The sequence below is a fragment of the Loxodonta africana genome, chromosome 10, assembly GCF_030014295.1.
Source record: "Loxodonta africana isolate mLoxAfr1 chromosome 10, mLoxAfr1.hap2, whole genome shotgun sequence".
In the NCBI taxonomy this organism is placed as follows: Eukaryota; Metazoa; Chordata; class Mammalia; order Proboscidea; family Elephantidae; genus Loxodonta; species Loxodonta africana.
The window spans coordinates 17,082,744-17,108,905 of NC_087351.1; the positions used below are offsets into that span (position 1 = coordinate 17,082,744).

The following is a 26,162-nucleotide window of genomic DNA, read 5'->3' on the forward strand; positions in this document are numbered from 1 at the left end:
TATTTCTCTAGGTTGTTTTTGATTTACTTTTAAAATCCATCTGTAAGATCTACATTGTAATTGCTCCCGTGACTTTTCTACAAGTTTTAAATCTAATAAAATTAATCGTTACGATATAATGAAGTGGTAAATAAGGCTTTGAAAATGTAAATCAATGTGAATATTAGCCTGTGTATTCATAAGGCTTTCCCTTAAAGTTCTTCCCTTAAACTCAGACCAATACTCCTTTTGCTATTTAATCGGGAGACTGCAGGGTACTCCCAGGCTTGTCCTTGTAACCTCTTAAGTCCTTTAGGGATCCTAAAGATTAGGAATTTCCTAACCTACCCAAAAGCCAGTCTGAGCTTGCATTAAAACTAGGGAGATTAAAAAAAAAAAAAAGACAGAGGGTTTAGCACTAAACACCACCTGGCAGAGCTAGGACCAAGCTTAAAGGATCCTGGCAAATTAAACCAACAAAAGGTGTTGGTGCTGGCTCAGTGGGCCAGGGGAATTTTTTAAATATAATTAGTGGCTGTCACCTTTTATCTTGGGTCAGTGGACACGTTTGCCCCATTGACAGCCAGTTTAATCGTTCACTCTATTCACTTGAATGTCAGAGAATTCTCCGGTGGAGAAGAGCTCAAGGAGTTGATTTAAATAAAAAAGAAATGACAGGGAAAATGGTTTTAAAGCTCTCAGGACAATTTACTTAAAACTCATAGCCTGTATAAAGGAGCCCTGGCATTGCAATGGTTAAGTACTCAGCTGCTAACGAAAAGATCTGCAGTTCAAACCCACCAGCTGCTCCACAGGCAAAAGACTTGGCGTTCTGTTCCTATAAAGATTACAGCCTGGGAAACCCAGGGAGTGGTTCTACTCTGTCACGTGGGGTTGCTATGACTCTGAATTGGCTCAACAGCACTCAACAAGAACAACAACCTGTTATTAATGATGGCAATTTCCCTGCAACAGTTGAAGGGGTCCTCAGGCTCTGTTGTCAGTTCTCTGCCATTCACCGCATTCAGTGCCTTCGAGGGGTCACCCACTAAACACCACAGCTGCTGATTGCCCTCTGACCACAGCTCCAAGGTGTACTCATGTTTCCCACCCAGAAACACCAGAATGAAAGCTCCAGGAGTCTTGTTTATCGATGTATCCCCAGCACCTAGCCTAGTAGTACATAGTAGTTATCCAATAAATACTCACAGAATGAGTGAATGATAATCCCCAGTGACCTGTCACCAATATCTACCAAACGTTTCTAGACTCACACTCAGAATCTCCCCCTTGCCCCTCCAACCACCTTCCCCTCCTGACACAAATCTATAAAGAACCCAGAATTTGAAATCTGCATTTAGCTTAGGTTCCTCCTCTCTGGGCCGTATATTGGGTCCTCCTTCACTGATCAAGTTCTCTTTAAATGTGTCTGATTATCTCCTTTGGCTCCTGCCAACAGCCAAGGCCACAATACACACCTCAAGCTTTTATTATAATAATAGCCGTCCTTATAATTTTCTATTTTGTCTTTATTCAATACACTCTGCAAACTGATACTGTATCTAAAATACTGCGTTTTGACAGAGTTTCTTAACTTCCTAGCCTACGATGGCTTTGCACGTGCGCTGAGGCCAAAAACAGAGGCAGGAATATACAAAGGAGCAAGCACTGCATGGCTCATCTGCCACCAACAGGATGCCGTACGAGACCCTGGGAAAGTTGCCTCACCACTCTGAATCTCTGTCATCTCATGTGTAAAATGTAAGGCTTGGAATAGACGGTTTCCAAAGATATGTTTACCCTAAAAAACTGGGTATCCTGCCAAGTCCACAAAACCCTCCATTAATTTCACATTCTGAATCCATCCAAATTATGTCCCAATCCCCACCCCATACAGGCAACTTACGTTCTACTCCAATCAAGTTTCTGATCCCATGCCCCATAGGCTCAATTCCAGCATTTCACCTTGGCTCATCTTACTTTTTTTCCCACGTGACCCACTTTGTTCTCTGTCCAAATTCTGCACTTCCTTCAAGGTCCAGCTCAAGTCCAATTTCTATGAACCCTTCCCTAACACACCTGCCAACAAGGACATCCTTTTTATCCAATTCCCTGTTGCAAAGTAACACTTTTTCTCCCCAAAGCAGATACTTCAGGGGAAGCCTTCTACTGGGAAGTAACAATCAACCACCAAATGAAGATGGTGGCAAATGTTCTAAGCCTTTAAAATCATCTACCCAGCTTAAGCATCTAAAATTAACTCTTACTTATTTATGTTTTGCTTTAAGGTTACATGTATACTAGAAAATTCTATCCTCTTGGCAATTAATATGGAAGAATTCTCCTCTGCAAGAATAGTGTATGTGTTGCAAGGGATACTTTGAAAAGCCACTAGGGCGGAAAGGGAAGTATTTTGAAAGAATGAAATCCCAGAGAACATGCTCATGTAACAAGCGGTAGATCCCTAAATGCCTTCTAAGGAGGGCAATTCCTCCTGACTATAGGACTTTCATTTTGCTGAGCACTGAGATGAGTGGGGTATTAAACTGTAACAGGGTATTGAATGGGGCTTTTCCTACTGTCTAGAATTTTTAACATAGTCCCAAACTGAGAACAACAGAGAAAAATAGCCTTGCATTCCAGGGAGAGATGCTGAACACACAGAACTTACTAAAAAAAACAGCAAAAGGGCCCTATGATTCTTAGCCCCATCACATATCTGCAGTCTGTAGAAGAGAAACTTGGAGGCATATAAATCAGGGCCTACTTCTCATTTGTAGAATTACAAGTATGCAATTGCTCTTTGAGAAAACAATGGAGTCAGATTGAAACTAGGTTGTTGCTTTTGGCAGTCTTCACCAACACCATAATTCAAATGCATCAGTTCTTCTTCAGTCTTCCTTATTCATCGTCCAGCTTTCACATGCATATGAGGAATTGAAAATATCATGGCTTGGGTCAGGCACACCTTAGTCTTCAAGGTGACATCTTTGCTTTTGGACAATTTAAAGAGGTCTTTTGCAGCAGATTTGCCCAATGCAATGAGTCATTTGATTTCTTGACTGCTGCTTCCATTGGGCGTTGATTGTGGAGCCAAGTAAAATGAAATCCTTGACAACTTCAATCTTTTAGGTAGTCTCTGATAAACTCTAGGCCAGACAGAATAGAATAGTGTTTAAGAACATGGTTTTGGAATTAATATGGCTTGGGTTCAAATCGTGGCTGTCATTTACTAGGCAGGAAAACTCACGGGAGTTATTTCACCCTTGTGAGCCTGTGTCCTCATCCTTAAAATGCAGATAACGATAGTGACTACTTCACAAGGTTGTGGTGAGGATTAAAAGCAGTGATACTTACAACGCACTTAGTGCAGAGTCTGTTTGTTGGTCAACGAATGTGAGCTACTATTATGTACCAGATGTTCAGCCAGCCAGCAGCAGAAACTCAACTCAGGAAGACACTTTCTTCTCCATCTAGAACACAAATATTTATTCTTTATATGAAAAATCTCTTTCCTATTTCACATGAGATTTTACTTCCCAGTAAACAACTATAAACCTCAAGCACATATCCGGATTGCAGAGGCTAATAGGGAGACCCATAAGAAAGCATGCAACAATGACGAAAATCTGTTTTGCACAGCTCTCCCTCAAATTTTGCAGCTAGGGGGCCCCCCGTGGGAGAATCACCCACTGGGTGTTACAGTATTCCCTGATTCCGTCCACGAGCAAAGGTAGAGTTCCATTTCTTCATAATTATCATCCGTAATGGTCAAAAACTTAGGGGACATAGGTAGCAGTGTAAGGAATCACATGGATAAAACGTTAAGTCAGGAATCAAGGGTTTATATAACTTTATTCTTAGAAAGGTGGTTGCCCTCATAGACACAAATGGCTTTGTTGTTGACGGTGACATCACCGAATGCCTCCTCTGTCACATATTTTTCCATGTTACCCGTAACTAACCCTTTGCCTGAGTTACAGCACTTTCCTCTTGGTGCTGGAACACTTAGGCTCTCTCTTCTCTAACTTGACTGATCTTGCCACAGGCGGTTACTGTGACCTTGGATATCTCAGAGCCATCCTATAACCAACTGAGCTAATTGGCTTAGACACTCTTAGGAATGATGCAGGGGCCCCTGCCTCCAGGATACAAACACTCTATTTCTAAAATGGCCTGTGGGAATTTTACAGACTATTTACATGCAAATAGGAAAAGAAAATTCATTCCAGAAGCCCGCATTCTAACTACAAACACCAGAAGAGGTTATAAATACACAAGAGGAAAACCAGTCTGTCAGTATTATCTCAGAATGCCTAGAAAAGTGAATCCACTCTGTCACAAAGGGCTTGTGCAAAACCTTATGGCCCTTGGCATCAGATGTTTCCCTTGAGCTAATTTTGCAGACAGCAAATTTTGCCTAACATTTTCATGCTTAAACCAAGGATAGTATTTAAAACTTATACCTATTTATATAAATTTACAAATATACACATATAACATTTATTTGCTTCTCCGTTCTGCTTTTAGGGCCACAGGAAGCCCGCAGACTGGTTTCCAGGCTTCCTCAAAATTCTCTGACTTCTTTCTTAACAACACAAAGTTACCAGTAAACACTCAACCCACCACCTTTTCCTAGTTCAATTTCAGTGTAAATCTGATGGCTTTATAGCAGGGTTCAAAGTCAGTACATCATCTTTTTTCATCCCTAGTTAATTTTTTGATCTTTAATTTTTCATTTACCCTGCATATTTTAGTAGTTTATTACTCCAACAGGAAAGAGAGATTTATCTCACTATATTTCACTGGCGTTCTCTGAAAACTACTTGCATTGCAGAACGTGGGGGAAAAGTTGGCCCATAGCACCATCTCCTGGTGCCATTGGGCTGTTGCACTGAGGGAGTTAAAGGTGTCACTTAGAGAAATTTCAGGCCATTAAAATACACCAAGCCATCAGTGATGTCAGTGGATATTAACTAAAGAATGAAAGTCTGAGTGTGGTCTTCCCAGTAACCCCCAGGACATGGATTTGTGCCAAGTATTAAAATCCACCCGTGTGTAAACCCAGGTACACTCAAAAAGGCAAGAGCACACAAGCATTAAAAGGGAAAATGCAAAAACCTCTGCAACCATGCAAAAAAACTTTCAATAGAATACTAGTAGAAGGCTAAGAGTAGTGTATAAGATATAAGTACATAAAAAGAACTGAAAGGGAACATGGAAAACTGAAAACAGGGATGTTTAAAGATGGTAACCAATATGGTTGATTTCTTTTTCCAATTTCACTTAAAATTACATAATGTATATGCAATAAATGGGGGCACCTGGGCAGTCAATAAGTTGTTACTTGCATAAAAATGTACTAGATGTATGAAAAGGATTAATCCAAATCTCCCCAAACTCACTTCATGATGGTATGTCATACCCATGGCAAATATTCTCCCACATGGAAATAAACCTGGTGTGTCCAACTGACATGGCAACCACCATCAACCCTGCCCAACAAGCTCTTCTTTTTATCCCCTACAACAGCAATAAATCATTAGAGTGAAGGTATCCTTGAAACCAAGGTCTTGTGAAAGCTTTAATCCAGTATCACTAACCTACAAGACTTTTCACCTGCCAATCACCACTGCGATGGTGGTTTCTAAACGGGCTGCTCACAGAATCCCTTGGAGAGCTTTCTGAAAACAGATTCCCAGGCCCTATCGCAGATCAGTTTGTCACACTGTGGTGACTTGAATATTGCTGTGATGCTGGAAGCTATGCCACCAGTATTCAAATACCAGCAGGGTCACCCATAGCAGACAGGTTTCAGCTGAGCTTGCAGGGTAAGACAGACCAGGAAGAAGGACCCAGGAGTCTACATCTGAAAAGACTGAGCCAGTGAAAACCTTATGAATAGCAGCAGAACATTGTCTGATATAGTGCCAGAAGATGAGCCCCTCACGCTGAAGTCACTCAAGAGGCGACTGGAGAAGAGCTGCCTCCTCAAAATAGAGTCAACCTTAATGACGTGGATGAAGACAAGCTTTCAGGACCTTCATTTGCTGAAGTGGCATGACTCAAAATGAGAAGAAACAGCTGTGAACATCCATTAATAATCTGAACATGGAATGTGCGAAGTATGAATCTAGAAAAATTGAAGTTGTCAAAAATGAAATGGAACACATAAACATTGATATCCTAGGCATTAGTGAGCTGAAATGGACCGGTATGGCCATTTCGAATAGGACAATCATATGGTCTACTATGCCAGGAACAACAACTTGAAGAGGAATGGCATTGCATTCATTGTCAAAAAGAACATTTCAAGATCTATCCTGACATACAACACTGTCAGTAATGGGATAATATCCATACGCCTACAACGAAAACCAGTTAATATGACTATTTTTAAATTTATGCACCAACCATTAAGACCAAAAAAAAAAAAAAAAGGTGAAGAAATTGAAGATTTTTACCAACTTCTGCAGTCTGAAATTGACTGAACATGCAATCAGGATGTACTGATAATTACTGGAGATTGGAATGCAAAAGTTGGAAACAAAGAAGAAGGATCGGTAAATGGAAAATATGGCCTTGGTGATAGAAACGATGCCAGAGATTGCATGATAGAATTTTACAAAACCAATGACTTCTTCACTGCAAATACCTTTTTTCACCAACATAGATGGTGACTATACACATGGACCTCACCAGATAGAATACACAGGAATCAAATCGACTACCTCTGTGGGAAGAGACGATGGAAAAGTGCAATATCATCAGTTAGAACAAGGCTAGGGAATAATTGCAAAACAGACCATCAATTGCTCATATGCAAGTTCAAGCTGAAAGTGAAGAAAATTAATACAAGTCTACAAGACCCAAAGTACAACCTTGAGTAGATCCCACTGAATTTAGAGACCATCTCAAGAATAGATTTGGCCCGTTGAACACTGATGACCAAAGACCAGAGGACTTTTGGAATGACATCAAGAACATCATCCATGAAGAAAGCAAGAGGTCATTAAAAAGACAGGAAAGACCAAAATGGATGTCAGAAGACTCTGAAACTCGCTCTTGGATGTACAGTAGCTAAAGCAAAAGGAAGAAATGATGAAGTCAGAGTTGAACAGAAGATTTCAAAGCACAGCTCAAGAAGACAAAGTAAAGTATTATAATGGCATGTGCAAAGACCTGGAGATGGAAAACCAAAAAGGAAGAACATACTCTGCATTTCTCAAGCTGAAAGAAGTGAAGAAAAAATTCAAGCCTCAAATTGCAATATTGAAGGATCCTACGGGGAAAATATTGAACGACATAGGAAGCATCAAAAGAAGATGGAAGGAATACACAGAGTCACTATACCAAAAAGAATTGGTCAATGTTCAACCATTTCGGGAGGTACCATATGAGCAGGAACCAATGGTACTGAAGGAAGAAGCCCAAGCTGGATTGAAGGCACTGGTGAAAAACAAGGCTCTGGGAATTGGCAGAGCATCAATTGATATGTTTCAACAATTGGATGCAGCACTGAAAGTACTCACTTGTGTATGCCAAGATATTTGGAGGACGGCTACCTGGCCAACTGACTGGAAGAGATCTGTGACTATTCCAAGAAAGGTGATCCTACCGAATGCAAAAATTATTGAATGATATCATTAATATCACACGTAAGTAAAATTTTGCTGAAGAACTTACAAAAGTAGCTGCAGCAGTATATTGACAGGGAACTGCTAGAAACCCAAGCCAGATTCAGAAGGGGACATGGAACCAGGGATATCACTGCTGATGTCAGATGGATCCAAGCTGAAGGTAGAGAATACCAGAAAGTTGTTTACCTGTGTTTTATTGACTACACAAAGGCATTCTACTGTGTGGATCATAACAAATTATGGATAACATTGCAAAGAATGGGAATTCCAGAACACTTAACTGTGCTCATGAGGAACCTTTACATAGATCAAGAGGCAGTTGTTGGAACAGAACAAGGGGATACTGCATGGTTTAAAGTCAGGAAGGATGTGCATCAGGGTTGTATCCTTTCAGCATACCTATTCAGTCTGTATCCTGAGTAATGATCTGAGAAGCTAGAGTATTTGAAGAAGAACAGGGCATCAGGATTAGAGGAAGATTCGTTAACAACCTGCGTTATGCAGATGACACAACCTTGCTTGCTGAAAGTGAAGAGAGCTTGAAGCACTTACTGAGGAAGATCAAAGATCTCAGCCTTCAGTATGGAGTACACCTCAACATAAAACCAAAATCTTCACAACTGGACAAGTAAACAACCTCATGATAAATGGGGAAAAGATTGAAGTTGTCAAAGATTTCATTTTACTTGGATCCACAATCAACACCCACGGAAGCAGCAGTCAAGAAATCAAAAGACGCATTGCATTGGGAATACCTGCTGCAAAAGACCTCCTTACAGTGTTCAAAAGCAACGACATCACCTTGAAGACTAAGGCACGCCTGACCCAAGCCATGGTGATTTCAATCGCCTCCTATGCATGTGAAAGCTGCACGATGAATAAAGAAGACCAAAGAAGAACTGACACCTTTGAATTGTGTTGGAGAAGAGTATTGAATATACCACGGACTGCCAAAAGAATGAACAAATCTCTCTTGGAAGAAGTACAACCAGAATGCTCCTTAGAAGCAGGGATGGCGAGACTATGTCTCACATATTTTGGACATGTTATCAGGATTGATCAGTCCCTGGAGAAGGCTCAGTGAAAAAGAGGAAGATCCCCAATCAGATGGATCGACACAGTGGCTGCAACAATGGGCTTAAGCGTAACAACAATTGTGAGGATGGCACAGGACTGGGCAGTGTTTAGTTCTGTTTTACATAAGGTCACTATGAGTCAGAACCAACTGGATGGTACCTAGCAACAACAACATTGCAGATCTACTGCAGCAGAATCTCTAGGGCTGAAACCCAGAAAATTGCAAATTCAAGATGTTCCCAGGTGATTCTAAACACAGCAGTCTGTAGCTTACAATCAGTACCCACTGAAGGATCACAGCTACATTGTATTAAAACAGGAAAGCAGACTCCATCAGACCCTTGTGTTGTCAGTCCTGCGTTGCCTACAAGGTACTTGTTTTCGGGAATCACCAGACCACCAAAGGTAAACAGTCTTCACTGCAAAGTTTGCTTATAGTTAACACGTTTTGTTTGTAGAGATCATTCCCAAATGAGTAAATAACCCACTCTGTGTATTAAAAGCCCTTCTTTCTGCAGAAGGTCAAATTATGCCCCGCCTCCCCGCCCCCCCCCCCCCGCAAGATGTCCACGACCTAGTTCCAGGAACTTGTGGATGTTATCTTATATGACAAAAAGAGAACTTGATTAAATTAAGATGTGATTCAATTACTGATCTTGAGATGGGGAGATTATCCTAGATTATCTAAGTGGACCCAGTATAATCATAGGGGTCTTATAAGAGGGAGGGGAGAGGTCAGAGGGACAGAAGGCGATTTAACGATGGAAGTAAGGGGTTGGAGTGATGCGAGGAAGAGGTCACGAACAAAGAAATACAGGTGACCTCTACAAACTGGAAAAGGCAAGGAAACAAATTCTCCCCTGAAGCCTTTAGAAAGAATGCAGCCCCGCCAACACCTTGAAGAATGCAACCCTGTCAACACCTTTCTTTATTATAGACTTCTGACTCCCAGGACCGTAAGACAATAAATTTGAGGTGTTTCATGCCACTAAATTTGCAGTAGTTTGTTACAGCAGCAAAAGGAAACTAATACATCCCTTAGAGCCTTTCCCTATGAACTATGAAAGGCGGGATCATTATGATGTTGACCAAAGTCTAAATCCAAGAAGAAAAATGTCTTCAATAAGGGGAGTGGTACACACACAGTTTCCCAAAAGGGGGCACACCTTTCTAAGCCCAAGAACTCTCTAGATGTCCCAGGAACATTAACTGTAGCAGCGAGCTAGGAGGTTTACCGGAACAAGACTGGTGGCTGTAAGATTAGTTAAATGTAACTCCAGCAACTCTGAAGTGAATTAATAAACACCAGAACTAAGGTGGGAATTGGAAGGAGGTATGTTTTCTTCAAGGTGATTCACGAATCCCACTTCCAAGAAACCCAAAACTCACTGTCATGGAGTCAGCTCTGACTCATAGCGACCCCATAGGGTTTCCAAGGCTGAACATGTCTACAGACTGCCACATCGTTTTCCCAAGGAGCCACTGGTGATTTGGAATCGCTGACCTTTCAGTTAGCAGTCAATTGTGTTAACTACTGTGCCACCAGGGCTCCTCTTTGCCAAGAAAGGGCCTGCCTATATCCCCATAGTCAAAATTAGTGTATCCCCACCTTTTGCCCTTAAACTACGTGCGCATTCCTCATCAGAATCTACATATCACAGGATTAGACTTGATTTGAGATGTTTATCCCTGCTCCCTCTCCAATAGATTCTGATGCCCCAGAGGACAGAACTGCACCCAAGCCTGTGCATGTCCTGATGCACCCATAATGGGACTCATAAATGTTAGCTGAATTCTTGGAAGAAATCTGGTGACTTATTTGGTTAAGGGACAATAATGTGTTGCTGTCAAGTTGATCCAACTCATAGCAACCCTGTAGGACAGAGTAGACCTGCCCGGTGGGTTTTCCAAGGCTGTAATCTTTACAGCAGCAGACTGCTACATCTTTCTCCCATGTAGTGTCTGGTGGTTTCAAACCACCAACCTTTTGGTTAGCAGTTAGCAGCCAAGCACTAAACTACTCCACCATGAGGGCTCCTTGTGTTGCCACTCAAGGTGATTAAAACCAACTTGTTCTTTTAAACAACAGAAACTACAATTCCTAAGGATAGAGATCACAGGGCTGTCACCAATGAGCTCACAAATCCTTTGGCTGTGACTTGTTAGCCACGACTAGGGGAGGAATGTGAGCTTAGGACAGTATGCCCAGAACTGATTTCTCATCTGAGCATGATGTGACGCAGGAATTACAAAGCTCAAAGAAACCTCTAAATTTGCCACCATCTGACTGAAACCCTCACAGTTCAACCCTTTGACAATCCAAAAAGGAAGGGATGTGCGTAGGTGGCAGGAGCTCTGGGAGGTTGCCAGGAAGGGGGATGTGAACAGAGACCTTTAATAGAAATGGAAACCATGGCCTCCTGAAACCTAGGTTGTTCTGACAAATCGAAGGTCAGTGGGTCTGTTGGATGATAAACTAAAACTTTCCATGATTCTGCCTTTAATCATGCTGGTAGGGAGGACAAGAGAGAAGGGAGAGGACTACTATCAGGACAGACAGAAGGAGGCAAAAGATGCGAAGAACTTTCATAGCCAGAAATACTATTGTTGTTTTCCTGTCAATGAAAATATTTGAGAAGCTTACATATGCGCCACTAGTCAATTTCACAGAACACCATTTTCATGTGTTCTATTCCTTTTCTCCCTGGATCTCTACAAAGCTTTAAGATATTTACTTAAGCCCCATTAATCCTTCGATAAGCACCTACTCTGATCACCTACAGTCTTACCATCCATGCTGGGCACCACAGCTCCACAAAGGAGGATGATCTAATCATCCAATCATGATCCTAATCTCAGGGACCTTCATTCGTCAGTAATGAGGTATAGGTTTATGAAATTATCAGTGAATAAGAAACATCACAGAAACTTTTTGTACGGTGCAGTCAGAACGGGACACTATAAAATAAACTGTACACCTGAAGGACTTAATTTTAAAAGACAATTTTAGTTTGTTAGTTTCAAGATAATCTATCTATTATAAATTTATACGATGAGTATGCCCCTTCCCACATCAAGCAAATCTGATATATTAGATTTACCCAGCTACGCATGGCAGAGCGGTATATCTGCTCAGAAGGCGAATCTCAACTTTAAGCAAGGATTTATCATAACCCCTTTGAAACTGTGAGTTCATCATATGATTTGCAAGCAAGTTACAGCAATTAAGAGCAGATGCTCCAGAGCTAGGCAGCCAGGTTCAATCTGAGCTCTGCTAGTTCTTAGTTTTGTGGCTTTAGGCAAGTGACTCAACATCTCCATGTCTCAGTGTCCTGGAGAAAGAAAAAAAATGTCATTTGTAAAAAGAAGAAAATGATGTTATCCTCCACATAGGGAGGTTGCAAGGATTAAGTGAGTTCATGTGGTCAAAGTCGTCGGCACTATGCCTGGCACACAATTATGCTGAAACTGAGGCATGGTGCTGTCAGGGCCAGATGAGTCGGAAGTACCTGGACTTGGTAGAAAATCTGGTGCTGAACAGACATTTTTTTTTTTTCCTCCAGAAAAGCCAGTAAAAATTATTCCTTTGGGAGATGCAGAGGGAAACCACAAGCTCTATTATTTAAATACACGTTACTTTCCCTTTTATCTCAGTTTTAAAGCAGAGATAATTTCTCTTTGACATCAAATTGACAACAAGATCTTTCCAGAGTCAATTCTAACCAGCTGGAAAGAAAAGGAAGTTTCCATCGAAGGAGAACCATAGAAATAACATTTCTAATTAGATTCTGAGCTTCTTCATACATAAGGAAGGGTGCTAGATAAATGATGGATGGATGGATGGATGGATGGATGGATGGATGGATGGATGGATGGATGGATGGATGGATGGATGGATATTGTTCTTTGGTACCATTGAGTCAGTTCCAACTCATAACGACCCTATGTACAACAGAACTAAACACTGCCAGTCCTGCACCATCCTCACAATTATTGCTATGTTTGAGCCCATTGTTGCAGCCACTGTGTCAATACATCTCTTAGAGAGTCTTCCTCTTTTTCGTTGATCTTCTACTTTACCAAGCATGATGTCCTTCTCCAGGGTCTGGTCTCCTTCTGATAACAAGTCCAAATCATGTGAGATGAAGCCTCTCCATCCACGCTTTTAAGGATCATTCTGGCTGTACTTCTTACAAGACAGATTTGTTCGTTCTTCGGGCAGTCCATGGTATATTCAATTCTTCACCATCACCATAATTCAAAGGCATAAATTCTTCTTCAGTCTTCCTTATTCATTCTTCAGCTTTTGCATACATATGAAGCAATTGAAAATATCATGGTGTCTTAGTTACCTAGTGCTGTTATAACAAAATACCACAAGAGGATGGCTTTAACAAAGAGAAATTTATTTCCTCACAGTAAAGTCCAAATTCAGGTTGTCAGCTCCAGAGGAAGGCTTTCTCGCTCTGTCAACTTTCTCATCAATCTTCGCCCAGACTAGGACCTTCTCCACACAGGGAACCTGGGGTCCAAAGGACATACTCTGCTCCCAGCACTGCTTCCTTGGTTGTATGAGGTCTCCCCTCTCTGCTCACTTCCCTTTCCTTTTATCTCCTGTAAGATACAAGGTGGTGCAGGCCATACCCTAGGGAAACTCCCTTTACATTGGATCAGACATGTGGCCTTAGTAAGGGTGTTACAATCCCACCCTAATCCTCTTTAACATAAAATTACAGTCACAAAATGGAGGACAACCATACAATACTGGGAATCAGGGCCCAGCCAAATTGATACACACATTTTGGGGGGAACATAATTCAATCCGTGACACATGGCTTGGGTCAGGCACATCTTAATCCTCAAACTGACATCTTAGGTAGGTAGATAGGTAGATGATAGAGAGAGAGAAACTGCTCCCAAACAGCTGATAACAAACTATGATTATGTTTACTCCCTGTTTATAGAAATGCTGAGCCTTCCAATTTTTTACACATTATCAGTAAACGTATGGCTGAAAAAAAATAATAATACTCATAATAATCACTCCTTTGAAAGGAAACCAACTTAAAGGCAAATATCAAGGTCGAATTTAGCAAAATTTCAAGCCAAATGAAATACTGGTTCAGAGAATATTCTTATGTTGTGACTTCTGTTTGTGCCCAAGAGAGTTTAAAAACATTGCTACAGATAATTCTAAGTGCTGTCTTACAAATAATAGTTGATAGAGGCCAAAATGAATAACTGCCCAGATTTTCTGAATATTGGTTCAAATTCAATTTATTCCAAGTTTTAATTTTAATCCCTGGTGTTTGTATCTCTTCTTTTGCTTGTCTTATCCCATTTAAGTTAGCCTTGAAAATTGGTAGGAGCCCTGTCTCCTAACTTTTTAAACTTTTTTCTTCCAAATATAACAAAAATATTGACAAGTGCAGAGATGATAAATGCACAGCTCAATGAATTTTCACAAATTGAACACAACTGTACAATCAGCACTCAGATCAAGAAACAGAACCTCCCAGCACCTTGGAAGTCCACTTCACGCCTTGTTCAAGCCAGTACTCACCTCCCAAGGGGAACCTCTCTCCTGACTTTTAACAGCATAGATTAGTGTACCAGCTGGCTGTTGCTGTGTAACAAACAACCACAAAACTTCAGTGGCATACAAAATCAGGGGTTTATTATTCACTCATCTGGGATGGTTGTGTAGGCAACTCTGCTAACCCTGGCTGGCTGTCTCACGCATCTAGGGGTGGACGGCAGCTCTTCTCCAGCAGTCTAAGCAAGGTATAGCCATGGTGAAGACGGGATAAGAGAGTAGACAGAAACAGGCGAGGCCTCCTTTCGCTCTTCACAAAGCGAGCACAGTCGTTTTTCTGATGATTAATTCCTTTAGCCTTATTATAAGTCTTAATATTTGGTAGTAAATGTCTTCCAGCTTTCTCCTTCTTTTTCAAGATTGTCTTGGCTATTCTTGGATCTTTTTATTTCAAAATGAAAACTAGAAGCACCTTGTCAGTTTCTACAAAAAAAAAAAACAAAAAAGGAGAAGAAGAAGAAAAAAAAAGACTGCCAGGATTTTTACTGGACTTGATTTGAATCTATAGGCTCATCTGGGAAGAACTGACATCTTTATAACAACTCTCTACGTCTTCTTGAATTCTCTTAATGTTTCATATGTCCCGTGCATAAAAGAAAAAAACAAAAACCCAAACCCATTGCTGTCGAGTTGATTCTGACTCATAGCAACCTTATAGGACAGAGTAGAACTGCCCCATAGAGTTTCCAAGGAGTGCCTGGTGGATTCAAGCTGCTGACCTTCTAGTTAGCAGCCATAGCACTTAACCACTACAGCACCAGGCTTTCCTTGCATAAAATAGATCAATAAAAGCATAAAACAGGTGGTCAAGAAGTGCATTATTGTTACAACGTTTTAGACCAAATTATGTTTTTCAGCCACACTAACCTCACAACCACCTGAAACAGGGCTTCGAACCAGTTCAGTCCAGTTGAACCCCTGCTGAGAAATTGCCTTTCTAACAATTCCCTGCTGAGAATTTGCGTTTCCACCCTAAGGTATACTGAATCAAAATCTACAATTTAACAAGATCTCCAGGTGATTCTTTTGTATAACTTCCTGGGAACTTGTTAGAAATTCAAGTTGCCAGCAGGGGTTTAATCCAGAACAACTTGTTCGAAGCCCTGACCTGAAATCACCCCTGTCTTCCACTCCTCTCGCCCCTTGCACTGTGATCTTCCTTCATCAGGAGGGATTCCCTTCCTGCCTTCTATTTCCCCCGCCTGACAGATCTAATCTTCCTTGATGCCACATCACAAATTTCACCTGCTCTGCAGAGTTAGCCAGTCTTCCTTGTAGGCTCCCACTGCCTTCTCTTTCAGCTGACTTTCAGCCACTACATTGTAGCCTGATGCCCTGCTCGGGAGTCTGTGCCGTCTGCTAAACTCTGGGGAGCTGACCAGAGCAAGCCCAGCACTCAGTAGGTATTTGTTGGATAAATGAAAATAGCCTCTCTATTTTTTGTTGGGTTGTTTTAAGTAGTTTGTTGGTTGGCTTGACTTTTTGTTTTGTGAGGATATCATTTGGATTTAAGTTTAGTAAAAGAAAAAATTAGTGTTCTTTAGATTTTGGGAAACTTGGTACATGCCAATCTGAGTTTTGTTTCATTCTAGTCAGAGCTTCCAAGTTAGTTTAAAAGAAAACCATTTGCTCAGATTTTTTTCTACAACCAGTTATAAGAGAGGGCATGAAAAAGCAGTCATACCTCCAATAACCACTAGGTGGCAGTTTCACTCTCAATATAATCAGCTTGATAACGTTGGGCACCATCATTAAAGAAGTCTGGGGTAGGCAAGGCAGACATGCAGGGTGAAGCTTAACTAGGCCTACTGATGGAAAAATGAGAGCCAACAATCAGCCCTAAAGAAAATGGCATTATGGGGAAAACAGCATATTTAAATGAAATGGAATATCATTAAATATTATTTCACAGAAATGTTAGCAAAAAAGTTAAATTTACCACATCGACAAAATCAGTGAGAAAAGATGTACAGGACTAGAGAGAGGTGAGGCAGTGTAGAAAGGGAAAGGAGTCTCCTGTGTGCCCTCCACATCCTGCAGCTAAAGCCCAACCCCTCAGGTGGGGGGAGGCAGAGGTGTTACCCATGGGCGGGTTAGGAAAACTGACCCCTAGAAATGTTCTTAAATTTTCCCGTGAGGAAGGAAGTTTAGAGGCTTTAGACAGCATTGAATGGGGCTCCACCCAACTATCTTTTGGTTGAAATTGCTGTCAACCCCAAACTTACAGGATGGCCTTGTCAATGTTGTGCTCCATGTTTGAGGGGGTATCTTAGTCATCTAGTGCTGCTATAACAGAAATACCATAAGTGGATGGCTTCAACAAAGAAAAGTTTATTCTCTCACAGACTAACAGGTTACAAGTCCAAATTCAGGGTGTTAGCTCCAGGGAGAGGTTTTCTCTGTCAGCTCTGGAGGAAGATTCCTTGTCATCAGTCTCTCCCTGGTCGAGGAGCTTCTCAGGTGCAGGGACCCCAGGTCCAAAGGATGCACTCTGCTGTGGGTGCTTGCTTCTCTTTCCTTTCATCTCTTAAGAGATAAAAGGTGGTGCAGGCCACACCCCAGGGAAGCTCCCTTTACTTTGGATCAGGGAAGTGACCTGAGTAAGGGTGGTGTTACAAACCCACCCTAATCCTCTTAACATAAAATTACTATCACAAAATGGAGGGCAACCATACAATACTGGGAATCATGGTCTAATCAAGTTGATACACACATTTTGGGGGGACATCATTCAATCCATGACAGGGGGGTGAGGGCAAAGGACATTAACCAATTATTCTGTGCAAGGAACTTGATGGAGTTTATTTCATTTAATCCCCATAACAGCTTTATGAATTAGGTAATGTTATTCCCATTTTACAGATGAAGAACCTGAGGCTCAGAGCAATTTATCTATCTTGGCCAAGAAAATACATGAGATGGATGATTGAAACCCAAGCTCTCTGGCTGTTGCCCTAACTCCAAGCTGATTCCCCAAGAATCCCACTTCCTCTTCTTGGAGTAATGAGGGTTGTTCGATGAAAGGAGATAATGCTCACAGAGAGCCTAGCACACTGCCTGGTGCACAGGCAGTACTCAGTAAATGGGGTGTTGGTTATCAGAGGTACAAGGTCCTTTCTCACCATGGCTTGCCAAGCTGGAGGTTGTTGCTATTTTCCCTGGACCCTCAAAAAAGCCATGGTGGTCTGGTGACAACCCCGCCAGTCCCAGGGGAAGCTCTCAGAGGTCCTGGTGGAGGAGAACCAAGCCAGGGGATAAAGACTGACCCTAAATAACTGACATCCAATGTCTTTAACCCAAGGTTTGCCGATTCGTCTCTTCTGGGGAGTCACAAGAGGAGCCCTTGAGGTGCTCTGTTTAATCTTTCTAGTTCTGATTCCAAGTTCGATGAGGGACTTCCCAGGATCAAAGTGTAACTGAGGGCCAAGGCTTATCTCACAGAAAGCTGAGCTGGGTACTTTAATGACAAATTCAGGCATTTCATGTTTCTGTTCCCAACCAAGGGCCCTTAGAAAACTGACTGAATGGCAAACCTTTAGGAGGCTGCAGGCTGAAAGCATCAACCGTCTTCATCAGGACTGTTTTTTTTTTTTTTTTTTTAATGACACAAATTCCCCCTTCCCTAGAATAGGGAAATTGAGGCCCAGAGGAAGTAAGAAACAATGTAAAATTAACCTGTGTGACTAAGAAGAGCCCTGAGTCCTTGGATGGGCCTGAAGAGACGAAAACTCTGGGCAAAGTTGTCCTCCCCAGCATTTTGGTTGTTAAAATACAACATGCACGCGTAGCTTGTGGTAGAGTTTTAAATTTTGTACACGAAGAACCTGTGTAATCAAATTATCTGTTCTTTTTTCTTTCTCTACCACAGACCCCACAAAGACAGCTAAAAACAAAGACACAGGAGTCCAGGCTAAACCCCTGGGTTCAGAGGGCACTGCACCAGCTGTGAGCTCACACCCACTGAGTATTACAGCGTATGTGAATAGGAATGGCTTCTTTCGGTTTCTCTCCGCCTGCTAGAGAGTGAGCTATAAAACAGACTAATGAGGAGAGGGGAGCCCTAGTGGCACAGTGGTTAACAGCTCAGCCGCTAACTAAAACGTCAGCAGTTCAAATTCACCAGCCACTCCGTGGAAACCCTATGGGGTAGTTCTACTTTGTCCTGTAGGGTCACTATGAGTCAGAATCAACTTGACGGCAACAGGTTTGGTTCTTTGGTTTTTAAATATGTGTTCAGTCATGTCCTGCGATTGTCCTAGGTTCCAAGTGTGCCCTCGGAGGTCTCTGGAAAGTGTCAATCCAGTTCTCCAGGAAGCAGGAGCTAAGTTCACCAAGGGGCTGAGACAAGAAACCCATGAGACCCAGGTTCAGCTGCAGCCAAAAGGAACAAGGTAGGGCTTGCAGCATCCCACAGAAGCCCCTGGAGACAGATGCCACTCCTGCCCTTTACGCTGTTTCTGCTATAGTTTTACCAACTCCTAGGGGCCTAGACAGGGAAATACCCAGGGTCCTCCCCACTCCCTTTAACCCTATATCATAAAAGAGAGATAGGAGGAGGGCAGAAAAATGTTTGTTTCTCACTACCTGAAGCCTCCTCTGGCTCAGGCTCCTTGACCCATATTTTGCAGCCCCAGGGTTCATGGGAGCCACCAGCTTGCTGGTTTTTTCTCAACCACAATCACAGTGAGTTGGCTCAGTGGTTAACTCTTAGCTAACTGCAGGCCCAGCTGAGGTCCAGGTGAAGCTGCCTCCTGACCAGTCAGGCCCCATGGCCCTGTCCCAGTATCCCTCCTAGTCCTGGGTGCCCTATATTGGGTGGCAACCTGGCTGTGTACCCTAGCAGTGATTCATCTAGCTGAGTGCAGTGCTTCCAGAGGCCCTGGTATAAGAGCTAAAGGTGTCACAGACGCCAGAAAAGAGGCCCTCAACCTGGGTTTGACAGGCCATCATTAGGCCACCAGTGTCAAACGGTCTGTGCTCCAGGCCATACCTGGGAGACAAGGGGGTTGGTAGGGTGTTCCGCTTTCTTCTGCTCTAGAATCCACATCTGGAAGCCAGGGCCTGACAACTAGCATTCAGACAGCCTTCTCACAGCATCGCATCCTGGTCAAGGAGGCTTGCAGGGGCAGGAACAGCTACTAGGAGGGGGTGCTCAATGCCCGGCCACCTGCAAGGCTCTATACTCTCCACACCACAGAACCCAAAATGTCATTTCCACTCCTACCACTTACAATTTTCTGACAGGGGAGTCCATTAGGGTGTAATGCCCTCACAAACTTAGCATTCCTCTTTTTATACTTCCTGTTCCCTAATTCAGAAACCCTGATGGTGTAGTGGTTAAGTGTTATGGCTGCTAATCAAAAGGTTGGCAGTTTGAATCCATCAGCCATCCCTTGGAAACTCTATGGGGCAGTTCTACTCTGTCTTATAGGGTTGCTATGAGTCCGAATCAACTCGATGGCAACAGGTTTGGTTTTTGGTTTGGGGGTTCCCTAAGTCACTGACAATAGCCCTGAGTCACACAAAACAAACTGACAGCGGAGGTGGAGCCAAGATGGCAGAATAGATAGGCGTTTCCGGCGAGCCCTCTTTACAACAAAGACCCAAAAAAAAGCAAGTGAAATGAGTATATTTATGACAAGCTAGGAGCCCTGAGCATCAAAGGCAAGCTTAGAAAACAAACTGAGGGGCCGGGGGAGGAACAAACGGTTCAGAAGCAGAGAAGAATAACCAGACCTTAATCACAGGGAGCCCTCAGGCACCACTCCCAGGAGCAGCTGCAGTGGGTGGTACTAGCCTTCAGCTGCAGTTTCCTCAGGGAGAAGCAGCCAGCCACACAGCCTACTCACACCTCCGGAACCAGAGAAGAATGGCACTCTTGGCAAAAGCTAAGTACTTGCGTATATTTTACCACCACCACCACCACCCCCCCGCCAAGCTGGCTTCAGCAGCTGAATTCCCTGGGCCTGAGATAGGCACTGTCGAGTGCCTAGAGCCATCCTCCTGGCCTTGGAGAAGGAAAAAAATTGCAATTGGGGGAAAAGATAATTTGCCAGCTCCACTAACTGGGGGAGCTCAGATAGAAGTGACTCCTGTCCAGGCAGAAGTGGTCTGTGGACTTTGAGTACTTTTCCGCTGTACATGGACCTGTGTGGGCCTATTTCAGGAGAATAGGCCCTTGTTGGCCCTTGTTGGCAGAGAGTTGGGTGTGTGCTTTGCCTATTAAACAGGGTCCTCACCTACCCACATCAGGGGTCTAAGGACTGGTAGCTCCACTCAGGTCACCCAGCCACCCACGACAGGTGTCCAAGGATAACCTGTATCTCCCAGTCCTTACAACCAAAACTTTGGGTGCCCATGGTCTGTCTGCAGAACCCACCCACGTGTATGCTCTAGGGAGCAGGGACACACTTTCCTCAGAGACACCTGGGGGACGATTCTCAGCCCCCTGCCTTGTTCAGAGTGTGACCCCCTGCTGCAACCAGATACCAGTACCTACACCAATCACCCCTGCCCGTCTAAGACTGTAGCACAGAGCCTGTACCACACACTTGATGATCAGCTACCTGGAAACCTGAGCTGAATTCATACAAGAAAAGTGAATGGACTTCTAGACTGATATACCTGATAGCAGCACTAGCCATCTGAGGACAGGACGTCAGAGCTCCAAAGGTGAAAATAATCAAGCTAGCTCATTCAAGGAACCCATTTGTCCATATCAAATCAAAACAAAGCAAGAAGCTACAACACAGTAAGCAAACATAAAATAAACTAATACAATAACTTATAGATGGCTCGGAGACAACAGTCAATATCAAGTCACATAAAGAAACAGACCATGATCACCTCAACAAACTCTCAAAACAAAGAATCGAGGGATCTTCTAGATGAAAGTGCATTCCTGGAATTACCAGAGGCAGAATACAAAAGATTAATATACAGAAGCCTTCAAGACATCAGGAAGGAAATGAGGCAATATGCAGAACAAGCCAAGAAACACACAGATAAAGCAACTGAAGAAATTTAAAAGATTATTCAGGAACATAATGAAAAATTTAATAAGCTGGAAAAATCCATAGACAGACAGCAATCGGAAATCCAGAAGATTAACAATAAAATTACAGAAGTAGACAACTCAATAGAAAGTCAGAGGAGCATAATTGAGAAAGTGGAAGGCAGAATTTCTGAACTTGAAGATAAACCACTTGACACTAATATATTTGAAGAAAAATCAGATAAAAGAATTTTTAAAAATGAAGAAACCTTAAGAATCATGTGGGACTCTTACAAGAGAAATAACCTATGAGTGATTGGAGTACCAGAACAGGGAGGGATAACAGAAAATACACAGAGAATTGTTAAAGATTTGTTGTCAGAAAATTTCCCTGATATTGTGAAAGATGAGAAGATATCTGTCCAAGATGCTCATCGAACCCCACATAAGGTAGATGTTAAAAGAAAGTCACCAAGACATATTATAATCAAACTTGCCAAAACCAAAGATAAAGAGAGAATTTTAAGAGCAGCTAGGGATAAACAAAAAGTCACCTACAAAGGAGAGCCAATAAGAATAAACTTGGACTACTCAGCAGAAACCATGCAAGCAAGAAGGCAATGGGATTACTTATATAAAAAATTGAAGGAAAAAAAATTGCCTGCCAAGAATCATATATCCAGCAAAACTGTCTCTTAAATATGAAGGTGAAATTAGGACATTTCCAGATAAAAAGACGTTCAGGGAATTTGTAAAAACAAACCAAAACTGCAAGAAATACTAAAGGGAGTTCCTTGGTTAGAAAATCAATAATATCAGGTATCAATCTAAAAAAAAAAAAAAAAATTTTTTTTTTTTTTTATCAACCCAATCAGAAGCCAACCCAGATAGGGAAATCAAAAAAATAAAGCAAGTTAAAAAATTTTAAAAATGCTCAAAACAGGGTAACAGCGATGTTATTATGTAAAAGAAGATAACATTAAAACAATAAAGAGGGACTAAGAAATTTAGTCATAGATCTTCTATATGGAGGGGAAGATAAGACGATACAAAAAAATAGAAGTTAGTTTTAAATTTAGAAAAATAGAGGTAAAAAATATGGTAACCGGAAAGGAGACAAACTATCCTACACATCAAAATAAAATACAAGAAAAAAAAACAGAGACTCAGCAGAAACAAAATTAACAATAATGAGTAGAAGGAAAGGACAATATATAATTTACTCAGCACATAAAATTAAGTGGGAAAAAGAAACTGTCAACAACACACAAAAAACGACATCAAAACGGTAGCACTCAATTCACACCTATCCATAATTACGCTGCATGTAAATGGACTAAATGCACCAATAAAGAGACAGAAAGTGGCAGAATGGATTAAAAAACCCAATCCGTCTATATGCTGCCTACAAGAGACACACCTTAGATTTAGAGACACAAACAAACTAGAACTCAAAGGTTGGAAAAAAATATATCAAGCAAACAACAATCAAAAAGAGCAGGAGGGGCAATATTAATTTCTAACAAAATAGACTTTAAAGTTAAATCCATCATAAAGGATAAGAAAGGACGCTATATAATGATTTAAGGGACAATATACCAAGAAGATATAACCATATTAAATATTTATGCACCCAATGACAGGGCTGCAAGATACATAAAACAAACTCTATCAGCATTGAAAAGTGAGATAGACAGCTCCACAATAATAGTAGGAGACTTCAACACACCATTTTCGGTGAAGGACAGGACATCCAGAAGGAAGCTCAATATAGACACGGAAGATCTAAATGCCACAATCAACCAACTTGACTTCATAGACATATACAGAACACTCCACCCAACAGCAACCAAGTATACTTTCTTTTCTAGTGCACATGGAACATTCTCTAGAATAGACCACATATTAGGTCATAAAGCAAGCCTTAGCAGAATCCAAAAAGTGAAATATTACAAAGCATCTTCTCTGACCATAAGGCCATAAAAGTGGAAATCAATAACAGAAAAAGGAGGGAAAAGAAAGTAAACACTCGGAAACTGAAAAATACCCTGCTCAAAAAAGACTGGGTTATAGAAGACATTAAGGATTGAATAAAGAAATTCATAGAATACATTGCATAAACAGTATACAAAACATTACTAACAATGCAGAAGAAAAACTAGGTAACTGGGAGCTCCTAAAAATCAAACACCTATGCTCAGCCAAAGACTTCACCAAAAGAGTAAAAAGACTACCTACAGACCGGGAGAAAGTTTTTAGCTATGACATGTCGATCAGTGCCTCATCTCTAAAATCTACATGATGCTGCAAAAACTCAACTACAAAAAGACAAATAACCCAATTTAAAAATGGGCAAAAGATATGAACAGACAGTTCATTAAAGAAGACATTCAGGTAGCTAACAGATACATGACGAAGTGCTCACAATCATTAGCCATTAGAGAAATGCAAATCAAAACTACAACGAGGTTTCATCACATACCAACAAGGCTGGCATTAATCCAAAAAACACAAAACAATAAATGTTGGAGAGGCTGTGGAGAGATTGGAACACTTATACACTGCTGGTGGGAATGTCAAATGGTACAACCACTTTGGAAATCCATTTGACGCTTCCTTAAAAAGCTAGAAATAGAACTACCATAAGATCCAGCAATCCCATTCCTTGGAATATATCCTAGAGAAATAAAAGCCTTTACACGAACAGATATATACACACCCATGTTCATTGCAGCAGTGTTTATAATAGCAAAAAGATGGAAGCAACCAAGGTGCCCATCGACAGATGAAAGGATAAATAAATTATGATATATTCACACAATGGAACACTATGCATCAAAACAACAGTGAGGAATCTGTGAAACATTTCATAACATGGAGGAACCTGGAAGGCATTATGCTGAGTGAAGTTAGTCAGTTGCAAAAGGACATATATTGTATAAGACCACTGTTATAAGAATTTAAGAAATAGTTTAAACAGAGAAGAAAATATTCTTTGATGGTTACGAGAGGGAAGAGGGAGGGAGGGTAGGAGAAGGGTATTCACTAATTAGATAGTAGATAAGAACTACTTTAGGTAAGGGGAAAGACAACACACAATACAGGCGAGGACTAAACCAAAAGCAAAGAAGTTTCCTGAATAAACTGAATGCTTCAAAGGCCAGCGTAGCAGGGGCAGGGGTTTGGGGACCATGGTTTCAGGGGACATCTAAGTCAATTGGCATAATAAAATCTATTAAGAAAACATTCTGCATCCCATGTCTGGGGTCTTAAACGCTAGCAAGCAGCCATCTAAGATGCATCAATTGGTCTCAACCCACCTGGATCAAAGAAGAATGAAGAACGCCAAGGATACAAGGTAATTATGAGCCCAAGAGACAGAAAGGGCCACATGAACCAGAGATTACATCAGCCTGAGACCAGAAGAACTAGATGGTGCCCCGCTACAACCGATGACTGCCCTGACAGGGAACACAACACAGAACCCCTGAGGGAGCAGGAGAGCAGTGGGATGCAGACCCCAAATTCTCATAAGACCAGACTTAATGGTCGGAGTGAGACTAGAAGGACCCCGGTGGTCATGGCCTCCAGACCTTCTGTTGGCCCAGGACAGGAACCATTCCTGAAGCCAACTCTTCAGACATAGATTGGACTGGACAATGGGTTGGAGAGGGATGCTGGTGAGGAGTGAGCTTCTTGGATCAGGTGGACACTTGAGACTATGTTGGCATCTCCTCCCTGGAGGGGAGATGAGAGAGTGGAGGGGGTTAGAAGCTGGAGAAATGGACAGAAAAAGAGAGAGTAGAAGGAGGGAGCGGGCTGTCTCATTAGGGGGAGAGTAATTGGGAGTATGTAGCAAGGTGTATATAAGTTTTTGTGTGAGAGACTGACTTGATTTGTAAACTTTCACTTAAAGAACAATAAAAATTAAAAAAAAAAAAAAACTGATAGCAAAAAAGGAAACTTATCAGCAATGACAAGCTCCAGATTAGAGCAATGTAGCTTGAGAGACAAGGCTCAACTCAAAAGAGGGAGCCCTGGTAGCACCATGGTTAAACGCTCAGCTGCTAACCAAAAGTTCAGCAGTTCAAATCCACCAGCTGCTCCTTGGAAACCCTATGGGGGCAGTTCTACTCTGTCCTACAGGGTCACTATGAATCAGAATCAACTCTATGGCAATGGGTTTGGTTTCTGATTACTTTGAAGAGACCACACCCCAACCCCAGGTCTGGATTACTTGGTCTGGTAGGTCTTAAAAGGTCTCTGGCCTTCTATTTAAGGACAATGGCCACCAGATGTGCCTGAGATGGAGCTTTCCTGTGATCTCCCCTAGAGAGTACAATTACAAGGACCAGAATAATAAATATTAGCTTTAGAAATGAAGTGTGCCAGAGGACTCTGCTGTTGCTGCCCAGGAAGGCACATCATGGTGTGACCCTCAGCAGTTTTGGACTGCTGATTAGAGGCATCATTAGCCAGGTTACATATTTTCCTTCTTGTTTCTGACCTACTTTTAGTAAAAAATTCTTGGAAAATACTTCGTGTCTCCCTAAAATACGCAACACACCAGTATCTTCACATTTTACTACCAAGTTCCCAAAAGTTTCAGCTTCGGTGGGTTCATGGTCTGAACCCCCAGAAACAAGTGGATAGTTTATCTGAGAAGATATTACATAAAAGGAATTGCATCTCCCCGACCTGGAATGGAAGAATCTGTGACTCCCACCCCTTTCGGCCCTACCACAACACTGCCTACGTCATCTTAACCATCCTATTTTTGGAAAATAGGGGTGAGTCCCTTCTTCCTTTGCTCTGTAATTAAAGCCAGGTCACTGTTTGAGTCTCTTCTCTAGGCACATGGGCTGATCTCCTTGGG

At 41.9% G+C, this 26,162-nt stretch overlaps 1 long non-coding RNA gene across 5 annotated transcripts in view; it reads right to left on the reverse strand.

Moving 5' to 3' along the window:
* The window catches only part of LOC111753003 (uncharacterized), a 48,963-nt gene that overhangs the window by 12,738 nt on the left and 10,063 nt on the right, over nucleotides 1-26,162 (reverse strand). For 2 of the 5 annotated variants that reach the window (XR_010323117.1, XR_010323115.1), the window contains exons 2-4: nucleotides 3,337-3,452; nucleotides 2,651-3,128; nucleotides 922-1,152 (exon numbers count right to left, since the gene is read on the reverse strand). This is a non-coding gene — a long non-coding RNA (uncharacterized LOC111753003). The remainder of the gene's footprint in view (nucleotides 1-921; nucleotides 1,153-2,650; nucleotides 3,129-3,336; nucleotides 3,453-26,162) is intronic. The other 3 variants (XR_010323116.1, XR_010323118.1, XR_002787860.2) reach the window with 3 other exon arrangements.